Source organism: Castanea sativa, chromosome 3, assembly GCF_040712315.1.
Source record: "Castanea sativa cultivar Marrone di Chiusa Pesio chromosome 3, ASM4071231v1".
Lineage (NCBI taxonomy): Eukaryota > Viridiplantae > Streptophyta > Magnoliopsida > Fagales > Fagaceae > Castanea > Castanea sativa.
The window spans coordinates 3,955,207-3,963,825 of record NC_134015.1 but is presented as its reverse complement, the minus strand read 5'-3'; positions in this window follow the sequence as shown (position 1 = coordinate 3,963,825).

Below are 8,619 nucleotides of genomic sequence, written 5' to 3'. Positions count from 1 at the left end.
GGAACAGTCCTATTTAACTTTTTAATTCAAAAAAGAAAGAAAGTTCACACCTTAACTCCTAAGTCTTTCTCTGCCGCTTTATCAGATTGAAGACAATTCAATATTTACTTGAAGTCCGTTTTCACACTAAGTGAGTCATCCGTCAATCACTCACAATGACGTGTGTGTTTGGACAGGCTTGTTTAATTTTAGGTAAATTATAAAGTTAGTTACTATCTTTTACACTATATTTTAATTTAGTCTCTAACCTTTTAATTGTGTCAATTCAGTCATTAACCTTTTAGTGCTGTGACAATTTAGTCCTTACTATTATTTTTTGGATGAAAATTATTGACGTGGCAAATGGCTCAAATAAATTTTTTTTTTCCACATCAATGAATACTTGTACCGCCACATCAGCTTTAAAAGAACCCAAATTAAAAAATCTGGAACATGTATTTTTCTAAAATCCAAAATCTCTAATAACTCATCTTCGTCTCTTCTTCATTCTTCCTCTCTCTCATTCACCACCCAAGAAGCATGATTATATTTATATTATTGTTGGTATGGTTGGAAGACGTAAAAAGATTTATGTAGCCAATCTCAATTCCTCGGGATTAAGGCTTAGTTTCCAAAGAATTGGATTTGAAAATGATACGCTAACATTTGCCAAGATGGGGAAAGTAGAGTTGTTTTATGAATTTTTTCTTCCATAATGCAAATAGTATATTTTTTGAATGTATTATATAAATTAACCACTCCAAGATATAGTGTATCTTACTTGATTTCTTTTTGGAGGCCGCCATAAGATCACCCACACTAGTTTCTTTTTTGTTAATGATGTGAAACTTATTTCCAAGATTTACCGGCATTATATAGAGAAGCAACTATGTACAGATGCAGCAGCAAACGAAAAATGGAAAAAGATAAAGGTCAGTAGCAGTCTGAGATAGAGATGAGTGGAGACTAAGAAGAAAGAGAGAGGGAGAAGAGTGGAGAAAGTCAGGGATTTTGGAATTTAGGGAAATAATTCAGATTTAATTTGGTTTTTTTTTAATTGACGTGGCAATACAGGTGTCATTGTCAAAAAATAATTTTTATTTGAGTGTTTGTCATGTCATCAATTTTCATCTACGAGATAACGGTGAGGACTAAATAGACATGGTACTGAAAGGTTAAGGACCAAATTGACACAATTTAAAAGTTAGAGACTAAATTAAAATATGATATAAAGGATAGGAATCAAATTTATAATTTACCTTTTAATTTTTTACTGAAAAAATGTTAAAATATATTTATATCTTAAAATTTGTTAAAATAAAATAAGAGAAAAAAAAAAGCAAGACTTTAAAAAGTGGTACATAAAACTTAAAAACTAAGTCTATAAATGGATATTAAACGTAAATGTGCTAAAAAGTTTAACTTTTAATAACATAAAATGTTACTTTATATATTTTTACACATTATTATTATTTTTGTTATGAGAATAACCTACCTACTTTATAATACATCTAGTATTAAATACTCTATTATCTTACAACTTCATTTAAAATATTTATATATTACTCTTTCTATTACTGCTTAGGTCTCTCACATGATAATGAGTAAAATATTAATTATAATATAGTATAACAATTTTTTTTTTTACAGAAATACTATTTTTGTCCTTAAATTTTTACCTTATTTTCACTTTGGTCTTTACTTTTTATTTTTATTAGTTTTAGTCCTTATTTTGAAAAACGCGTTTCATTCTGATCCTTACCGTCATCTTAGTAACGGAAATACCTTACGTGGCAAATGGATTGCTATGTTGGCATACTAAATGATGACATGACTAATAAAATAATAATAAAATTTTTTAATTAAAATTAAAAAAATTAATTAAGATTAAAAAATCCATGTCAGCATTTAAAATCAAAACCATTTTCTTTTTAAATTTTAAAAATAAAATAATTTTAAAAATATGAACAGATTTTCTTGCAACTTTCTCTCTAATCTCAGTTCTCAGATGACCTCTAATCTCAAACTTCCTCCTTCTCACTCTTCAACATCTCTTCACCCTAGCTCGGTAGCTCCCATGGTCGCTCATCGCCACCATCAATACCACCGCTAGCGGTGTTTCTTGATCTCACCACCCCACCGTTCCTCTCCTTCGTTCACCGCCACCACCGCAACTTGGTAAGATCCTCCTAGTCAATGGGTTCCACAAGTCGGCCCTGCAGTGTCAAGGAAGAATGTGTTACAGGTGGTGGGTTAGTTTTTTGGTCGGGTGTGGTGGGTCAGTTTTCCTCTCCTCCTCACTTTCTCATCTCACTCTCTCTATCTTGGGATTGACTTAGAAGCTGATCTTGAGTTTGTTCTATTTGTTTTGGATTTTTGACAAATTTGAACAACTCATTTGCCGTATGTGTTGAGAAGGGATAGTTTGGGTTTGTGGGTTTGTGAAAGGACTATTTGCTGTGTGTGTTGGGATTGGGAAGGGATATTCTAGGTTTGTGAAAGGGAGTTTTTTGGGTTTATGAATGAGAATTTGTGGGGTTTGTGAAAAAGGGATTTTCTGGATTACCAATTAGGAGAGAAAAATGTTCAGATCTTGAGATTGACGTTGCCAAGAAATGCTTAGTTAAATGTTATTTTGTTTAACTGTTATTGATCGGAGTTTTGATGTGTTTGGCTTTAGAGAAAGTACAAGAAAGACAGAGAAATGAAAAGAAACTAAGAATTTAATTCGCTAAGAACATGAATATGAATAGTCATGTGTTGGGAATAACACAAAAAACATACATGAATATGTTCTTCTGAAGAAAATAATGGAAGGAAAAGAAAATTTTATTTTAATTACTTATTTGATTTTATTTTAAACATCATTAGTTTAGAATTTTGTTTTAATTGTTTTCTGACGTGGCTTTTTTTTAATATTTAAAATGCTGATGTAGCATTATTTAGATGCTAATTAAATTATTATTATTATTATTTTATTGGTCACGTCATTATTTAGTGTGCCAACACAACAATCCGTTTGCTACGTAGCATATTTTCGTTATTGAGACAACGGTAGGGATCAAAACGGAACACATTTTTCAAAAAATAGACTAAAAGCGGTAAAAATAAAAGGTAGAGACCAAAATGGAAATACGATGAAAATGTAGAGATGAAAATAATATTTTCACCTTTTTTTTCATTTATAAATTGATATCAATTCAATGTATTTATTAATTTATTTGTTAACAGCTCGCACTCATGGTAGAAAAATCATGCTTTATGAATATTTTCTAGGATGGTCATTAAAAAATTTAAATTAAAAAAAATTAATAAAAATAGAAAACTTCATATACTGACCAAAAAAAAAAATAAATAAATAAAAGAACACACATGCATACATACAAATACATAAAGTCTAACAATTTCCTTTTCAAATTTTCTTATTTTGAAATATTTGCATAATAGTTTCATTATCAATGTTTTAAGTTACATCTTTTTCAAAATTTTAGTGTGATAAAAATTTTCTTGGGCTTTATCTTTTGTTTGTAAGGACTTTTTTTTTTTTTTTTTTTTGAGAAACGTTTTTGTCTATAAAAACTTAATATATTGTTAAGGGGAACAAAATTTAAGGAAAAATCTGGCTATATACTAAGTTGTAGCCTAAGGCTACAACTCTCACTTAACAAATTAATATTGCTACATATTTTGAAAATGACAAAATTTAGTTACAAAATTGGTTGTAACCTATGGAGACAACCTTACTTAATATCATTAACATTTTTACATATTTTAAAAATCTAACCGTTAGATTGTATATTTTTTACGCTCTTAATACATATGTCAAATTTTGTGTCAATCAAGTATTATTTACTATATGATTTGTATGATTATATTTTATACATAATTTTGAACTACAAAAACTTACAATTTAAACAATTTATTAATGACATAGCTATTGATCTTTAATTTTTGAGAAATTTTGCAAGTATGAAGGATATGAGAAGAAAATGTAATCTAATAGTAGATTTGTCAAAATTCACCTCCAATAAATAAATATTGAGTAAAGTTATAGCCTTAGGTAACTACCAATTTTGTAACTAAACTTTGTCATTTTCAAAATCTAAATGTTAAATTGCATGTTTTTTTTTTTTTGTTCTTAAACTACATGTTAAATTTCATGTCAATCAGAAGTTATTTAATATTTGATCCATAAACTTATTATTTATTTATAATTTTAGACCTACAAAAACTCGAAATTCAAAAATTTGATTGATGATATAGCTATTGATATTTGATTTTCTTGAAATTCTGCAAGTATGAAAGATATAAAAATAAAAATAAAATGTTCTCTAATGATGGATTTGTCAAAATTCATATAAAAAAAATGAGTGAAGTTGTAACCTTAATTTACAATCAAGTTTATTGTCAAATTTTGTCCAAAGTGTAATTATGTTGAGCCTAAAAAAATTTAGGGTGATCCCAAATATTTTTTAAGGATAAAAAAAAACAAAAAATTTATAAGATTTATATATAATAATTATTTTTTTTCCAAGTTAGGGTGATCATGACCACCCTAGACTCAACGTGGAGCCGCTAGTGATATGGATTGAGCACTCATGTCCTAAAGTAGGAATTAACCATCCCATGTCCAAACAAATTCTATACTTTACCCCTTTCTAGCCTAACAATTCGACTTAAAACGAAAATTTTCAATAATTAATCATGGTAACTTATCACTAGGAAAGTGACACTAAGAGCACTGATTGGTGCCTCAAGATCATGGATATGAAATGCTAGCCTATCCATTCATCCATATTGAGCAGTTCATGTAACATGCACACTATATGCCATAGTGCCACAAACAATAATTCCCCAAGCTTTCTCGATTTATGTGACATAAATATATATGTTTGTTCGTTTAGATCCCTTAAACTAAATTATTTAACCTAATTAATTAACCAAGTTGATTATTAGGTTTATTATTCAAATCTAAGTTAAACAAGCATATATTATATCATGCATAAAAGAGGAAAAGTAAATAACATCACGATATGATTATCTAGGAAAATCGATGAAACGAACCGTTTCAAGGTAAAAACTTGGAGAGGATTTGACATAACTATCCTCAAGGTAAAGTAAATCCACTATAAGAGAATTGAAATTTTTACAATCAGATTTAATCCTAAATCTATTGCTACCTCATGTAGTATCTTACTGACATGATCATGTGCAAGTTCCGAATCCACGGACTCATTCTCTTCTTGGAATTATATTAACACAAGCACCCTTGCTTGTGATTTTGAGATCCCACTCAAAGATTTCAGATCACTATCAGTAATGATCTTGATGTAGTAATTATGTTCTATCGATGCTTGATTGTAGCTCTTACTTTGGTAGATTCTTGTGTAGTTATTGTGTAGTTAGAAGGTACAGAACCTTTCAGATCTCACAAAGAGTAACACACAAGTTTTCCAAAAAGTTTGAAAAACGTAGATAAGGTTTCTTTTTTATATGTGGAGAAGTTTGAATGAAACCCTCAACGTTTTCGTGGGTTTAGGCCTGGTTTAAAAATTCTGCAGAATTTTGTTCCTACGATTTTCGATCAGTCGAGCCTAATTTCTCGATCAGTCGAGCAAGGCAGAAACACACTTCCTTTTTTTGCAGTCAGCTAAACTTAAACCATAAAACAAACACTTTTTAACATTGCCTAACACCTAGACTAGACACGTTTTGTCCTCGGTTTGCCAACACAATAAAAACATGATTCTAAACATTTAAGTCTAAATCTTTAGAACCTAACAAAATATATATATATATATATATATATATATATATATATATATATATATATATATATATTTGTGTTTACCATCCAGGATCCAGCTACAATAAAGTGTGAAAGGGAAATAATTTGATTTTTGGCTCCTTTAATATAGTGGGTTTTTAGTGCTTTGTGTGCTAAAATGCATTTTAGCTATTTTAGCATCTTTGTCGTGAATCCTCTAAAAAAATAATAAAAGAAAGGAAAAGAAAACATTAAAGAGATAGTGAGAGAGAGAGATGGAGAACATGCAATCTTGCAATGCGGAAGAAACATGCAGAGTTGGAAATTTGAAAAACTAAAGAACAAACAAAGAAAAAGAAAATGAGAGAAAGGGATTAGATCCTGATAATGGGGGACAAATTTGATATCAAGGTAAGAAAAATACAAAGGAAAGTGTTTGTCTAATTTTGGCCAGTATGCATTTATCGACCGAAATCTGATATATTTTTCGATATAGCCAAATTGAGTCCGATACAGCCTATATATGAACCGGTACAAAACATTAGTATTATATACTGATCTTTGTATTGGAACTATAAAAACCAACTGCACTGGCTGGTATGGTACGAAATTGTCATCCTTGGCCTCTATATATGGTTTTGCAACGAAGACTTCAACTCATTTAATTACCTTAGCAACAACCACAGCAAAATTATTGAATAAACTTACCTTTAAATTTGCACCATGTATTGCAAATACACATACACCGATATACATATTTTTAAAAGATAGTGCCGTAATTTGTGGAAGTTAAACATCTTCAAACCAATGCTTCTTGTACTTGCAAGAGTTATAGTAAGAAAAGCACTTGCATAGTTGCATGGGGATTTATATATTGAGGCAAAGGCAAGGTATTGATTTGTGATTCTTCTTAACCTCCAAAGATCATAATTTTAATATATACACTAAAACTTTTGATATCTAGTTATACAAGTGTGGTACTAAAGTTTAGTTTTCTCGTGTAACACGTGCATTTCATCAAGTTTTAATGGCATACTTGATGACAATCATATAAACAGCTGCATAGGCAACAGCAGGGGCATACTTCTTTTTTGTTTTGATAAATCAATAATTGGAGCAAGAAGAATTTATAATCTAGATGTCTTAATTAGAAATATTAAGAAGTGCAAACCAATTGAGCTACAAGCTAGTCTCTTGCAGTAGTGATATACTTAAATACTTAATTGCTCAATGGTCAATACCTGGTACCACAAATTTAGCAAGCCAACATCGTGGGCTTCTTGAAAAAAAAGTCTTTCTCAGAGAGAGAATTGAATTTTCCAGTCTGATTTGTTAAACAAGCTCTACAGTGTTGATAATTGGAATGAGATAAAGAGGAAGAATTATGGAATTACAAACCCGATTGAAGGCTTACTGCGTTATATTCAAGCCCTACCCTGTTAGTCTTCATTCTAGAGGTAACATACAAATCTGGTAAATCACTAATCCAATAGTTGATGGACCAATGTCATCTAGATATACTCTATAAGGCAACATCAATATAATGAAAATTTCATAGTTGAAAGAGATGTTAAACTGGCTATTTACACATGTTTATGTACAAAGTGCTTGAGTTAGGAGGAAAGAGTTCGAGACGTAAAGTTAGTAGCATATTACAACTATCACAAAAATAAAAAATAATGAATAATAATAATCCTTAGAAATAGTTCCTCTTGAACCTTGGCATTAATAAATGTATCTATCACAAGTGCATGCCTCTTGTAATTGACGGCATAGCTGGGATTCAAGTCTTCAGGAAGGAGTTTCATACACATACACTTAGATTAGGCTAAAGTAGAAATTCTATCTTGTATAAAAAAAAATTATAAGAGTGAATAATCTGAACTTTTGAATATTTTTTTGCAGATATGTAAGGTGAATTAATATTTTTTTCAAGTAAAATTTAGTGTTTAGCATATATAAAAGGACTGTAATTATGTTACGAAGGCACATTTTTAAAGCATTACCCTATATATATTTTGATTCCTTACCAAAACTAATTAAATTGTATGCCATTAAATTTTTTATTTCAGCAAAAAAAAAAAAAAATCAAGTTCTTGCAACCATATCAATATAATTTCGTTTCTTAAAAAAAATAAATATAATTTCTATTGTTTCCCTGTTACAAATTTATTTATAATTATAATATCAATGGGTCATTCAAATCTCTAAAACAAATGGGGTCAATTTTTATAACAAAGAAAAGGGCCATTTGAAGTTATTCATGCTAGAATACGTTAAATATGCTCCACTTTTTTATTATTTTAGTTAATTTTATATTTTTATGAAATGAAGTGGTGTTTCATCTTTTAGCCAAACTATTTTACTTCTTGTCTAAAAGACATTCAAAAACTCTCGTAGGCCTATAGTGTGGTAGGTGAAACTTGATATCTCATGTGCTCTACTTTAGTGCGTGCATGATATTATTTGATTTAGTGTCCATTTAGCAGGAAACTAAATTATTTTTTTGTCTCATCTTTTACCAAATAAACAACAAAAGTATTATTATTTATTTAATAAATTGACTTTTATCTTATTGTCTCACCTTTAGCAAATAAGTTGCCCAAATTATAGGATGTAGAACGGACACTAATGTGGCGTTTGGTATGGGGAATCCACATTATTCCTGGCATCTAGATTCCCAAGAATGTGATTCCTAGGAATCACATTCCTAGGAATGTAGCTATTCCTATGTTTGGTTTCATTGGGAGATTCCTAGGAATGTGAGATGATAATGTTTGGTGTATTCTCAGGAATCTTAAATGAATTATTTGTTTTTTCCATTTTGTCCTTAGATTTGAATGTGAAGTACCAAGCCCATTAAAAAAAAATCT